Source organism: Mesoplodon mirus (genome assembly GCF_964341445.2).
Source record: "Mesoplodon mirus genome assembly, chromosome: 13".
In the NCBI taxonomy this organism is placed as follows: Eukaryota; Metazoa; Chordata; class Mammalia; order Artiodactyla; family Ziphiidae; genus Mesoplodon; species Mesoplodon mirus.
In genome coordinates this window covers 13,827,988-13,842,521 of record NC_138989.1, presented here as the reverse complement: position 1 = coordinate 13,842,521, position 14,534 = coordinate 13,827,988, and the positions used below count along the sequence as shown (strand labels likewise).

The 14,534-nt window shown below is 44.6% G+C and overlaps 1 long non-coding RNA gene across 1 annotated transcript in view; it reads left to right on the top strand.

The window, feature by feature from the left end:
- The window catches only part of LOC309814978, a 159,234-nt gene extending 146,574 nt beyond the window's left edge, over window positions 1-12,660 (top strand). The window contains exon 3 of the long non-coding RNA XR_014295787.1: window positions 12,482-12,660. This is a non-coding gene — a long non-coding RNA (uncharacterized lncRNA). The remainder of the gene's footprint in view (window positions 1-12,481) is intronic.
- The last annotated feature ends 1,874 nt before the right edge of the window (window positions 12,661-14,534 follow it).

The window sequence follows — 14,534 nt, the reverse complement described above, 5'->3', positions numbered from 1 at the left end:
GAGCAAGGCTAGTCTTTCCCAGGTCTGCTGTGGAAGCCTCCACATAGCACAGAGGAATGACACATTGCAGCCCTGCGGGGTTCTGGAAGGGACTCCTTTGGAACCAGCCAGGAAGTGAGCCCAGAAGGAGCCAATTCCAAGCCAGGAGAGTTTTGGGGGATCTCCAGGTAGCCTGAAAGGAAGATGTGAGGCTTGAGTGAAGAGTTCATGAGGAGTCTGTCTGAGACATTTCATTGCTTCCTTCCTGTTTCAGATGGAAACTCACATGGCCAGAGCCAGACTGGCTATGAGAGCACTTCCAAAGCTTATCAACGGCGATGTGGCAGGACAAGACTTACGGAGCAAGGGATTGTCCACAGGATTATTTTAAGTGGCCCATAGACAGGATTATAAATTACATAGACTCACTCGACAAACAGCTCCCTCCCTCCCTCCCTCCTTCCCTTCCTTCCCTTCTCCCTTCCTTCCTTCTTCTTCCTTCTCTCCCTCCTTCCCTCTCTGATTCTCCCAAGAAGAAAGTCTCTGTTTGGTGCTAGTGTGCTGTGATAAGCAGAATAATGGCCCCCAAAGATGTCCACGCCTGTGAATATGTTACCTTGCCTGGCAACAGGGACTTTGCAGGTATGATTAAGGTTAAATCCTTGAGATGGGGAGATGGTTCTGGATGATCCAGGTGGGACGAGTCTAATCCCATGAGTCTTTACAATCCAAGAACTTGCCTTGGCTGCAGAGAAGCAGAAAGACGGCAGCATGACAAGGATCCAAAGGTCCTGAGAAGTTGGAGGACATGTGTAAGGACCAGACGGAGGCTGCCTGGAGGTAACAGTGGTCCCCAGCTGGCAACCAGCAAAGAAACGTAGGCTTCAGTCTTGCAACCACGTGGAACTGAAGGATCAAGGAAACGCTTCTCAACAGAGGCTCCAGAAAGGAACGCAGCCCTGCCCCACCTGAGGCTTCTGACTGCAGATCTGTAATATAAACATTGTTTTAATTAACATATATTCCATTTTTTACAAATAAAGTGGAAAAGAGTATGAGTGCGACTGTAAGTGAGAAAGACCCTCCTACTCAAAACTTCGGGAAGGTTCTAATACCCAGCTAGGATTTGGTACCATTGTAGGGTGTTCATTGTTTTTATTTCTAGGCTTCATTTCTATTTGTGGTAAGTGGTAATGGCTTTCTATTTACGGTACTGATTTCAATTTTCCTCCTTTGGGGTGAATTTATTTAAGAAAAACAAATTGAGTTTAAAAAATATTAGTAAGTAATAATGTGGATTTTGTGAATTGACTAATATTGAAATATCTAAAAATTGGGAAATACCAGTCCAGAGTTTTCTGAATAGCCCTTTGTGGGTTCAGAAAACTGACAGGTTAACTCTGCATGTGGTTTGCATGTATTTGCCTTCATTATATTGACCCACACAAGGGCCAGTGAGAGGCAAGGCAAGATGGCCTCAGTGTTCTTTCAATGGCTATGCTCAGTTATTAAGTATTTCGCAGCTGGCCTTTGGTATTAAGACTGGAAGGAAAAAAAGTGTTCAGAGCAGCCAACCAGGTAAGGCTTTGTAGCGTGGATTAACAATCAGACTTTGGAACTAATCAGTATTGGCTTTGAATCTTGGCTCTGACCCTTAAAGCTGTGTGACTTGTGTCAAATACCGTAACCTCTCTGAGCCTCAGTTTCCTTACCTATAAGAAAGAACCAATGAGAAAACTCTCATTGAGATGAAGTGAGGATTTAACAAGGTACTATTTGTAAAGAGCCCAGCTGATAACATGTAATAAACAGTATCATCTGTTATTATTACTCTTAGCTGCCTGCCAGTGGCCAGCCTATTCGCTTATTGCTTGTGATCTCTGCCTCTGGTGTTGGAGGACTTCCCTGAGGGGTCTTCTGGGAATGGCTGGGGCAGACAGGCTCCAGGCACGCTAGGCCTGGGCTGGTCTCTGTCACCCTGACATGCAGAGAAAAGCAGAAGGAAGGAATCCTGCAGAGCTGTGTGAAGCTGGGTGGCCAAGCCTGCCTGCATGCGTTCTTTCCCCTCCACACAGAGGCTCTGGCCCTTTTCAAGGATGGAAGTTGAAGAGAGAACATGCCCTGGCTGGGAACAGAGAGATGCAAGGCTTCTCAGCTCTGACCAGGGAGGTGGCATGGAGGGGCAGTTTTGCCTAGGAGTGACTGGCGGGGGGCGGGGAGAAGAGGGCACAGAAATAAAGGGCCTCTTTCTAGCTCTGCTGCTCGGGTTGTGCTTTAAAAAAGTGTAGCTTTGGGCTTCCCTGGTGGCACAGTGGTTGAGAGTCCGCCTGCCGGTGCAGGGGACACGGGTTCATGCCCCGGTCCGGGAGGATCCCACATGTCGCGGAGCGGCTGGGCCCGTGAGCCATGGCCGCTGAGCCTGCGCGTCCGGAGCCTGTGCTCCGCAATGGGAGAGGCCACAACAGTGAGAGGCCCGCGTACTGCAAAAAAAAAAAAAAAAAAGTGTAGCTTTGGGGATCCAACAAGCTTGTTTGGAATCCTGCCTCTGCTAGCTGTGTGGCTTTGGACAAGTTACTTCCCCTCTCTGATCATAACTTTAGTTAATGTTTATTAAACCCTGACTCTGTGGCAGGCTCTATTCTAAGCGCTTCACAAATATTGGATAATTTAATCTTCACAATAAGCTAGTGAGGTGGGTATGATTATTATCTCCGTTTTCCAGATGAAAAGGCACATGACGTTTCTGCAGCTGGACCCAAGTCACACACAGCTTATACATGGCAGAGCCAGGATTCAATCCAAGGCAGTCTGGATCTAGAGTCTGTACTTTGCTAGTCTTATGGTGATTTATTATTTTCGAGACTCTCATATTTGTTATAGCCTGCTTAAATCTTTAAAGGCTATGTTTTCTGAACCTGATTTTTCAGATTCCAAATATAGTCATCAGGCTCTGAGGTCACACAAGTGTGCTTACTACGTGATAGACTTTGGTATCCTGTCTTAACAGCCAGAGAGCTCTTCTTCCTTCCTCCCTCTCTTCTTCCTTCCCTCATTTTTTCCTTTCTTTCCTCTCTCCCTCCCTTCCTCTCTTCTTCTGTTCATTCAACCAGCACACACTTATTCTCTTCCTACTGCATACCAGATACCGTGCATATGTTATGTTCCTATGTTACTCCTTCTTACCCTGTCCCATGCCCTGGTCGTTGACACGCTCTCAGTCACCCACTCGCCCCCATCCCTGTGCTCAGGAGGCCAAGCCCTTCCTAGATCAGAACTCCAAGCAGACAAAAGTGCTGGCAGAGTTTCCCCCGTCATTTGTGACCCTGTCAGCAAGCCATGGCCCTGCTGAGAGCTGCGTTCTCAGCCAAATTAGTGGCAGAAGCAGCCGCTGTTTAAAGGAGGCCTTGCTGAGACCCACACTGTTCCCGGACAGCCGCCAGACTTCTGGGGGCCTTTAGGTAAAAGGGCAGACCCCACCCAGGCAAAGCTCCTGGGCTTACATTCTGTCTCAGAAGAAATCCAATAGACGTGGAGCCAAGGAGGAGGCTGCAGGATGGGGAACTAAGTCTCAGATGGGGGTGGGGGGTGGGGGGGTGGAGCCGTTCCCAGAGCAGGTTTTACCAGGAAACCTCTAAGAGGGAGGAGGACCTGGTGTTTGGGACCTGCTAAATGGAGGGCGGTGGCTGTAAGCCCAGGATGGCCTATGGATTGATCAGGGTCCTCAGGACACAATGGTGATGATGTCCAGGCTCTTCTTTTCAAAAGAAAAACCATCAATGAGTTTGAGGGCAATTTGGAGGGTGTGATGGTTGAATTGCAGCTCAATCACTTAACTCAATGGGGGACTTTGGGCCTGTTACTTCATTCCTCTGAGCCTCAGCTTTTCATCTGTAAAATGGGCATGTGACGGCCTTCCGTTCACTGCTGTCTTTGAAGAGGATTCTATGCTCCATTTTTTAGTGAACGTGCACTTAAATTTCTTTTATAAACAGAAATACGTTAACATTATTCCAAAGAATTCATGAAATTTTGGCAGTAATGCTTACAACAATTATCTGCAATTTATTTGATGTCTACTCAGAATGTCTTCAACATTCATAACGGGGAATGCTGCTCTCAATCCTTATCCTCCTGAGATCTGGTTTCCCCACACCACCTAATCCTCACATATGCTGACATTTTTCAGGTCTTAATTTCTCTCTTTCTCACTTGTATTTTTTTCTAAATCATTTTCTTCTCCCATGATAACCCGCATGCTATCTCTTGGTGCCTGCTGCTCTGCTTGCCTGGTTCTTGTCCCTCCCACTGCCTTCCTGTCTTAGCAAAAGTTGTTCTTTCCACCCAGAATGCCTCCCTTTTCTAATTGCTTTCCACGTAAATTCAAAATCTTGTTTGGCCTTCAAGGCCCTGATGAAATGATTCTTCTTTTGAGAAGCTTCCTTTGGTTCTGCCCCCTGTGTGGTTCTGTGATATCTCTGAGCACCTATTGGTAATAATCATGGCAATGACCACCCCCAGGAAGAGCAATGGCATATGCCTACTGCATAATGAGTGTCTTTAGGTGCTAATTATTATTAAATGTATTGGCTGCACCAATTTCCTGTAGCCATGCTCTTTGCCCTGTCACTTGTCCTCTTCTCTAACTCTGGACTCAGCCATGTAGCTTGCTTTGGCCAACGGGATGGTAGCAAACTTGATGGAGTAAAGGACTGAAAAGTCACTCAGGCATTTCTTTGCATGCACTCTCTAGGACGCCTGTGATTGACACAAAAACATGCCTGGGTTAGCCTGCTGGAGGATAAGACAGGTCTTTGTCTCCTCTCTAAGGAGAAGGTCTAGTTATTACAGCCAGGGCCATCCAAGATCAGCCAACAACCAGCCAACTGTAAGATATGTGGGTAAGCCCCAACCGAGACCAGAAGAACCCTATAGCGTGCCCAGTCCAGACCAGCAGAAATACCCAGCTGACTCCAGGACTCATGAGTAATAATAAACAGTTAAATCTTGGGATGGTTTGTTACACAGCAATAGCTAACTGATAAAATCACCATCAATTTTGTTATTGCTGAATGCTTTGTATGTGTCAGAAAACCCCACTAAACCCTTTACAAACATCGTATGATTTGGTCCTCACCTAAACTGGGACATGATTTCCATTTTAAAGATCAGGAAACTAAGGCCCAGGGAGTTTGCCACTTTTCCAAACCATTGGGATTGGAAAGTGGCTCAGTACCTTTTCGAGGAATCTGGTCCTGGCTTCTCTACTTTTATCACCACTGGCGATCTGACCTGTTACTTTTACAAGTTTCTTTTACTTTTTGTGCTTCAGTTTCCTAATCCATAAAATAAAGATGATAACAGTCACTATGGTTATGGAGTTCTTATATGGAGATGGATATAATGTTTGCAAATTGCTAAGATCAGTGCTTGATTCATAGCAAGCACTTCATAAAATATTAGATATTCCATTTCTCTTTCTCTTCCTTTTTTTTTTTTGTTTTCGATAACCTGGTACAGGCAGACCTCAGAAAGTGTCCAGCCATTGCAACAAAGCATTATTGCAATAAAGCAAGTCACATGAATTTTTCTGTTTTCCCAATGCACATAAAATTATGTTTATACTATACAGTAGTCTATTAAGTGTTCAATAGAGTTATATTTATTAAAAAAGTACACACCTTAATTAAAAAATAGTTTCTTGCTAAAAAATGCTAACCATTATGTGAGCCTTCAATGAGTCATAATCTTTTTGCAATAATCACATCAAAGATCTCTGGCCACAGATCGCCATAACAAATGCAAAAGTAATGAAAAAGTTTGAAATTCTGTGAGAATTATCAAACTGTGACATAGAGACGTGAAGTGAGCATGTGTTGGAAAAGTGACACCGATAGACTTGCTTGGTGAACGGTTGCCAAAAACCTTCAATGTATAAAAAACATAATATCTGCAAAGCACGATAAAGTGAAGCACCATAAAGTGAGGTCTGCCTGTATTTTTATAGTTGTCATCTCCTATGTAGGCAAAGGCCCCTTGGAGGCTGGGTTCATGTCTAGCTATTCTAGGTGACCCACCACAGTGCCTTGCCCAGAGCAGTTGCTTAGCAAGTATATATTGAAAGTCTATTTTGACTCATTTCACTAGAAAATGAGAATGAACTTAGTGTCCTCAGAAGAGAAGGAGACCAAGAGGACATGGAGGAGGAGGGTGGGCTACAGCTATAGTGTGAAGGCTTTAAGTTAGACTCAGAAAAGAACTTCCGGGAAGGTAGAGAAACAGCTTTTTTTTTTTTTTTTTTGGGCCAAAGGAAATGTCCTGCTTTTCCCTAGAGCTCTCTGAGCAAGTTTATACACTCTCAACTAGGCATAATTTTAAGTCTATTTGGAGACTAGGGTGGTACTGAGAATAGTGACCCCACGATGCCCTTGCCCACTCCAGGGATCCTTCTGAGGCTTGAGGCGAAGGCAGACAGCTCTCCTGCCTGTTCGTTTCCACTATTTTTCTTTGCAGCTGTCTCTGCATTTCAGATTTCATGGCTCTGCCAGGGACTCTATTTTGGGATTTGTGGGAACAGGCTGGTTTCAGCAAAGAGGAAGCTCTAGAGATCTCAGTAAGCTCATTCCCCTGGGCCTCCCAGCCTGCTCTGAGGGCAGCAGGGATTCAAAGAGGCTTCTCCGGGGTCCAGCGTCCCAGACGTGTGCAGACTGGAGAACAGGATGCCTTTCTCCAGCAAACTCCGGCAGCTGGGGGCAACCCTCATCTCTGCTGAAATCGGCTCGCTTCCAGGCTAGCTGCCCTGAGGGCCAAGGTGTGCCTGCTGGGGCCACATTCCCTCACAAGCCTGCAGACACCGAGCTGGGCTTCCGTGAAACTGACACCGAATTCCCACCGCATCCCCGGTCTCTTTCCACAGGGAGAGAAGTAGCAGGTGGCAGCTTGAGGGAGACCAGCTCTGACCCTCAGAGGAGTATGGGGCCAATGGTCATGTGTCTGTCTGTCCACACGTAGATGGGCGTGTGGGTTTGTGGGTCTGTGTGTCCATGTGAATATTTGAAAATCTGTGTACACAGTGGTGCGTGGCTGTGTGTTCATGTGGGTGCGCTGTGAAGGTGCATATTTGTGTTTTCATGGAGATGGGCATGAATCTATTGATTTGTATGTGTGTATGGATTTGTGTGTCCATTTTCATCACATTCTGGAGGCCGTTATCTTTAAACTTTTAATTCACTTGATTTACATAAGTAATATGAGTAGTATTGCATTGTATGGGCAAACTATGGATCATTTCACCTATCAGGCACTGGCCAATGTTTGGATCCTTTTTGTCCATTGCAAACAAAATTGTAATGTGCATCCTTTTAAGCAAAGTTGTACGCACCTTTCTTCGTGTGAAGGAAGTGAAGGAGTACATAGGTCAAAGGGTGTTCACATTTTGTTAACTTTTGCCCAATTTGTGTTGGCACACAGTAGGTGCTCAATAAATGATCGTTGAATGAACTAACTGGTGATTGAGCATCAGTCCAGCTCTGGAACGATGGGCACCCTCACACTCACAATTTACCACCTCCTTCTAGCTGTCAAAATCTCAAATGAAGCTGTGGGGCTTAGGAAAGAAAACAGAATGGAATACCCCCACTGAGGACCACTTTCTACTGATATGGAGGAAACAGTCAGTCTCTGAGTGTGTGCTCCCTCTGCAGGCACCTGCCCCACGGCTGCCTCCATCAGTGCAAGAAGAGAGGAAGAGGGACTCCAGGTGTGACGTCCTAGGTCCTGCTGCCATCCATCAAAGGCTTCCTAATGTACTAATAGCCCTAATGTGTGAACATTGATTTCTGGGGTGACACTAAAGCCAAGATGATTTACATTCAGTTTCCCATTGGTGATGCACCATTGATCTCCATGGGCACTAAAATATTTATTAGAAAATATTTATTAAGAAGAGCAGGACTGGAAGGGCCCTGGCCAGGGGAAGTGAGCAAGTGACCCATGGGTGAGAGATTCAGGAAATGAAGGAGAAATTCCAAGGAAGAAGATAAGGGTGGCCCAGGGACCTCCAGGAGCCAGGAAACCACACTGGGCTCCAGACCAGAGGTGGGGGGGGGGACCTGAGCCTTGAGTGTGTCCCTCCCCCAATTCTTGGAGCTGGCATCAGATGGCACCTCCTTGGAGATGCTTTCCTGGACCACCCCACCTGAAACAGCCCGTCACTCTGTGTCACATCATGCTGCTGGTTCCCTACTTTTTATCGAGTTTTGATTGATATACAGTAAAATCTACCAATTTTAAGTGCACCGCTGAGATGTGAGATGGCTCCTCACATGCCCCTACATGATACATCTTTATGTGCTTTGGCACTCGGGTCCACATTCCCACACAACACAGCTTTGGGTACACATGCACACCCTCATAGCAGACGCATTACCTACCAAGCGCACACTCGTACACAAACCTACTTCCACAGGTAATGGAGCACAAAAGAAAAAACACAGTTAGTCTACCTGTATATTTATCCAAACAAACATTCCCACACATTTGTACAATTGTCCATATTCTCAGGCATACAAACTCACACACATATTTTCAACATAGACATACATAGATACACACATATCCACATATATAAAAATATCCCCACGCATCCTCTCTTGTACAATATTTATATGTAAACATCCATATACCCCAGTTAGACATGCAGACATACACATATGTACCCATACCCATGCACATTCACACACATCTACACTCAGACACGCATGTACATCGATTCCATGCAGACATGCATATATGTCGTATGCAGGATAATGTATATGCATAGGCCCTGTGTACAGAGTCAAATATAGAATACACATTTCTGCCAACATGGACCCTGACACACAGAAACTCGCACACATGTGCACCCCATAAGATATATGTACACACATATCTAAACATGCCTTACACATGTGCATCGCCAGGCATATCCAGACGTGAAGCCATATGTCATATGCGTATACCCATATGAAATGTACACATATTTGATCCAAACATACACAGAAGTTATGTTATGCCCCCTTCCCTTATTTGTTCCTGAATTCTAGAATTCTTCAATTTGGTTTGCCCCACTGAGCACCTTTCTGGACCTAATCTTCTCCCAATACGTGGTCCCTGTGAAACTCTCATCTCCTGCCTGGAGTATCCTAGCAAAATGTCCCATCACAACACACCTCATTTTTCGAAGACACTTGATACTCTTTGGAGACACGCAGAAGGCCCTGGCGTATTCGCTGGAGATCCTAAGGGGCCTGAACCAGGTGGAATCTGGGGTTGCTGACATCCATTCAGCAACCTCCAATGAGATAGATAAATGTTTATTTATTTGCAAGCAAAATCACAACTCCCTTCGGGACTATTTGTCCCCTAGTCAGAAATTCTCTCGCCCTCTCTGCCCTCACACTGCACATTATTTATACCTGTGACTTTAAAGCCCAGCTCCTTTGCCCTATTTTAGAGTCTTCGGGAGACTTTGAGCTCCCAGAGGGCAGGAAAAATGTCTAAATTGCTTTGTTTTTCCCATGGCTGGGCTACCTAGTACCCAGTGCTTGTAGGTATTCAATAAAAGCAAATTGAAAGGACTACTGTTTTGATGCTGTAATGAATGAGCCTGGATTGGTGACAGCATGTCCATCAACATTTAAACAAGCAGGCTGATCAACCAGCATCTTCCAGGAGACTGCAAATTACCATAGTTCATGGACTCTAAGATACAACTGACCATAGATGTACCATTATTTCATATCCTGCTAAGGAAAGAGAAACAACACTGTCACTCAACTTTGACACATGCTTCCTTAATCACTTAGCATTCTTATTTTATACTCATTGAAAGAGCCCTTTTAGACTTATTTCAACATGTATTTTCATCACTCTGGTGCATACTTTTTTTTTTTTTCTGGTGCATACTTGAAAAGGGAAATCTAAGCAAAATAAATTGGCTAAGGATTTCCTAAACCTTCTCCAACTCTGGGTCTTTCAGATCACACTAAATCAAAGTTGTTGACATCCTGATTTTTCATAGGATTATATCCTTGATGGGCACATTCAGGGCATGGATGTTGCAGCATGTCTTAAAGTTCTTCTCTATTATTTCTAGTATTTTCTCCCAAGGTTCAGACACCCATTCTGCAAGTTTGGATGCTAGTACTTTCTTAATCTTACCAGAAGCTGCCAAAGGAACATTCTCAGACCACAACCAGGGCACACACTGGGTCCGAATTTACCTCTATAGACAGGATGGAGACTTTCTTATCCGCTGTCTTTGGCATATCACAGCTACTCGAACTAGAAAACGTGCCACGGACAAAATAAAGGAAGAGGTGGAGTGTTTTTGAACTCTCCCACATATTCTGAGAGGTTCCCTGAGCTGGTGGGCACCTTCTCTTACCCACGAGACTGTGGAGACCCCAAGAAGGAAGCTGGCGTCATCTCAGACTCGTCTGGGCCAGTGCTTGGCTCAGAAAAGCAGGTGGAGAGGAAAACATAGATATTCTGTAGTAGCAGTCGGACACCCAGATTCTGCTTAGCTTCAGATCCTAGCTCCTCTCCTCTGCCAGCATGTGTCTGCGTGGGGACAGTTTACGCATCTCAATTTCTTTGTCGGAGGAATAGACACATGTTCACTTCACTGGCATGTCATGGGGGTCAGCCATGCTTTTATTTCCTTTTTTCATTTGACAAATGTCACTCCATCACCTACAATAAGCCAGGTACAAGGGATACAGGGAAGAACAAAAAGACGGAGTGTGTCCCAACATAGGATATAGCAACAAGGAAAAGATCTCGGACCTTAGCGGGCATCAGAGTCCCCTGGAGAGATTAGGTAAAATGATGATGCTGGGGCCCCACCCTTCAGAGAGTCTGAAGTAATCAGCAGGCAGTAAGACCCACTCAGGGGCATTTTTTAAAGGTTCGTGTGATCCTGCGATACATCAGGGTTTAGGACTCATGGTGAGTAGCTAGTGCATGCAAAATGTTTTTAAAAATACACAGCGTCATTCTTATCTTTTACTTCACCAACATTCATCCTTTTATTCCCCCCAAATTCCATAACAAGTTAGTGAAAAACAGATTCAGCACAAGATCATGTTAATTAGAAGATCTGGGGTTTGAAACCAGGCTTGTCTGGCTTTCTCGTCTCTTTGCCTTCCTTTCCGCCTTTCCCCAATGAAATATTCCAAGCAGATAAAATGATGGAGAAAAACATAAGGACGCCATGGATCCAACATCCATATTTTTCAAGTTCATCACTCATTCATTCAACAAATATTTATTAAGCACCTTCTAGGTAGCAGGCTTGGTGCTAAGCATGGGAACATATGTGTATGTATAACTGATTCACTTTGTTATAAAGCAGAAACTAACACACCATTGTAAAGCAATTATACTCCTATAAAGATGTAAAAAATAAATAAATAAATAAAATAAAAAAGAATGATTGGGTTGGTTATGAAATTTAAAATTTTTAAATTTTAATGTTTTCAAGTGAAATATTTCAGATAATGCAAATGTATTTCTTTTTTGAAATAAAGTCATATAAAATTGAAAAAAAAAGAGTAGCCAACCAGATATTGCTGGCTTCATGGAACTTCAGTTTCACCATATTTGCTTTACATTTTTTTCTTCCTAAGGACGATATCTTTACTCACAAAATATATATACATTCCCTATGCAGCTCTTGCTTCTCGCATTTCTCTCCCTCCCAGTCAGGACATAAACACCACCCTGATTTTTGCCATTACTTACCCACATATTTACCTCACATTTATTCATCAACACTGTATAGCATTGCTTTGTATGTTTTAGAGCTTTTCATACATGGTGTCATTTATATATATCTATATATATATATATATATGTATATATGTCTTTCTATATATTTTATATTTATAAATCTTTCATCAACAACTTTTAAATAATTTTGTTCTCCACGTGTCCATTTGATGCACATAGCCCTGCTGTTTCCCTGTTGTATGATATTGGACTATACGATGCCATGGTGATGAATTTAATCATTCTCTTCATGATGGACACCCAGGTTGTTTATACGTTTTCCCTAATATAGACAACACTGCCATGGACATCTTCATCTGTGTCCACCAGTGCATGTTCGTGAGAGTCTTGTGCGTGTATACTTAGGACTATGATTGCTAAGTCATACAATATTCATACTGGGGCTTTGCACGATGATTCTAAATTGCTCTCCAAATTGAGCTGAAATGAACTCACTCTCCCAGTAGCAGAGACTGAGACTCTCTGTTATTCAACCACGTTTGTTTTTCAACCCCTGCCAAGCAGATGAGTATGGAAGAGAATCTCTCCTTTTGGTCGTAATTGACACTTACTTGACTTTTAGTGAGGATGGACATCGTTACTTATATTTATTGGCTATTTGGATTTCCTTTTGCTGTGAAATGCCTGTTCTTCTCCTTGTTCCATGTTTAAAAATCCGTTTATTTATCATTAGGTCTGAGCTCTTCACCACTACACCCAGCCAGCTTCTCCAACTGAGAAAAACAAATGCATCTGATAAAGGTAGTCAAAGACATCACCCTTCTTCCTCCAAGGGCTGAAGAAAGCAGCCCTTATTGACTGGCTTCTATCACTCATCTGATTAAAGGTACCACTTACTTCCAAATGCTTAGAGCTGGGACTGGGAGCCATTCATAAAACTCATATTGAACGATCAGCTTTCACAAAGTTTGCCTTAATGTTTTTGCCTGGTATTGATCTGTGGGGGAACTATAAAAATTGACACCAGAATAAACTTTGAAAGACGGCTCTCGCTCAGCTGAACTGGGATCAATGCAAATCGACCAGGGCAACCAGGGAGGGGATGAAACAGCCCCTTCTCCATTAGCTGGCCCCTGCTTGACCAGCAAAACTCTTCTGGGTCTTTCTTGGCCGTGCTTAGGGACTCAAAGGCAGATGCAATGGTATTTAGGGTAAGTGCTGAGATAGAGGAGAAACTCTTCATCCTGGGATGCGGGACTGCTACATTCGTAGTTATCAGCACCCGAGAAATTTGATGTTTTTTAGAAGTCTCTCTCTCCCTGGGATGTTAGTGATGAGTGGAGGAGCCCTGGAGCAGGAGTGGTGCGAGCAGTTACTGAGCACTTACTACGCCCTGTGTCTGGACTGGGTACTTTGCAAACACTCGGAAGGCAGGGTTGGGTTGGCTCCACTTACAAGTGGCTGATGACAGGCAAGTGACTCGACCTTCCTGACCTTCCATTTCCTCCTGTAAAATGCAGAACATTGTAACACCTGACTTACAGGACCATCTTCCAGTTTCAAGCATGGTGCCTAAAACAGAGTATGAACCTGTTGTGACGTGTTCCCTACCACCTCCATCAGTCCTAACTGCAGCCCCGGCCATTTGAACCTCGTCATCCCCATGTTGTAGAAGTAGCCACTGAAGCTCAGAGAGGTTAAGTGATTTTCCCAAGATCACACAGCGAGTAAGTGACAGGATTTGAACTCGGGGCTCTCTGACTCCCACGTCTATGCTCTTTCCCTGAGGGCACACTGTATAATTATCAGTCTGGGGTGGGGGCAGGGAGCGCGACAGCTGTCTGATCAAAGACAAGATAGCTCCCATGGCATGCGTGAACTGTGGGCTACTTGAGGCCTTCTCTGCCACAGTTACGCTCCTTCCTGCATTCTGTCACTCTAGGATGATCGTTGTTAGCCAACCCTGGGAGCATCTCTTCCAAGGGACCTCAGGTAGAGGATGCTGCATTTGCAAATGCTCAGAAGTAGATTCAGAATAGCTGGGTGTTGCTGGGCTGCCATGTGGGAAGTAGGTGTGGAGAAATAAAGGGGTCCTATCCACTGATTTTTTCCAAGAGTACTCATTGGAGAGTTCCCTGGTGGTCCAGTGGTTAGGACTCGGCGCTTTCACTGCCATGGCCCCGAGTTCAATCCCTGGTCAGGGAACTAAGATCCTGCAAGCTGCGTGGCGCGGCTGAAAAAAAAAGTACTTATTGGGGCCCTACTATGTGTCAAGCACTGGGCTAGGGGCCAAGGAAATAACGCTGAGCATCGCTGATATGAAGAGATGTACAAACATTTGGTTATGACACGGAGTACATGATAAACTCTGATTGGGGACCATGCAGAGGGAATATGGACGCACAGGAGAGGGCTTCCCAACCTGGACTTGGAACTCCAGGGATACTTTCCCAGAAAAAAAGACGTCTCCATTGAAATTAGAATGACTCAAAGAACATCTTCAAATGCAGACTCTCAGACTCTTCATCTAAAGATTCTCGTTCTGTACATGGAAGGTGGGGAGAATGAACCCGTCCCCAGGTGAACAGAGAGCCGGGTTCCGCAACCCCTAGGCTAGATGACTTGTTAACAAAGTCTTTCTCAACCATGGTTGCACGTTAGAATCACTGAAGCTGTGCAGAAATGCCAGTGGCTGGGCCCTTCTCCAGATCGAATGAACCAGACTCAGTGTGGGGAGGGGGTCCTGGGCATCAACATTTTGTAAAGGTCCTCAGTTGATTCTGATT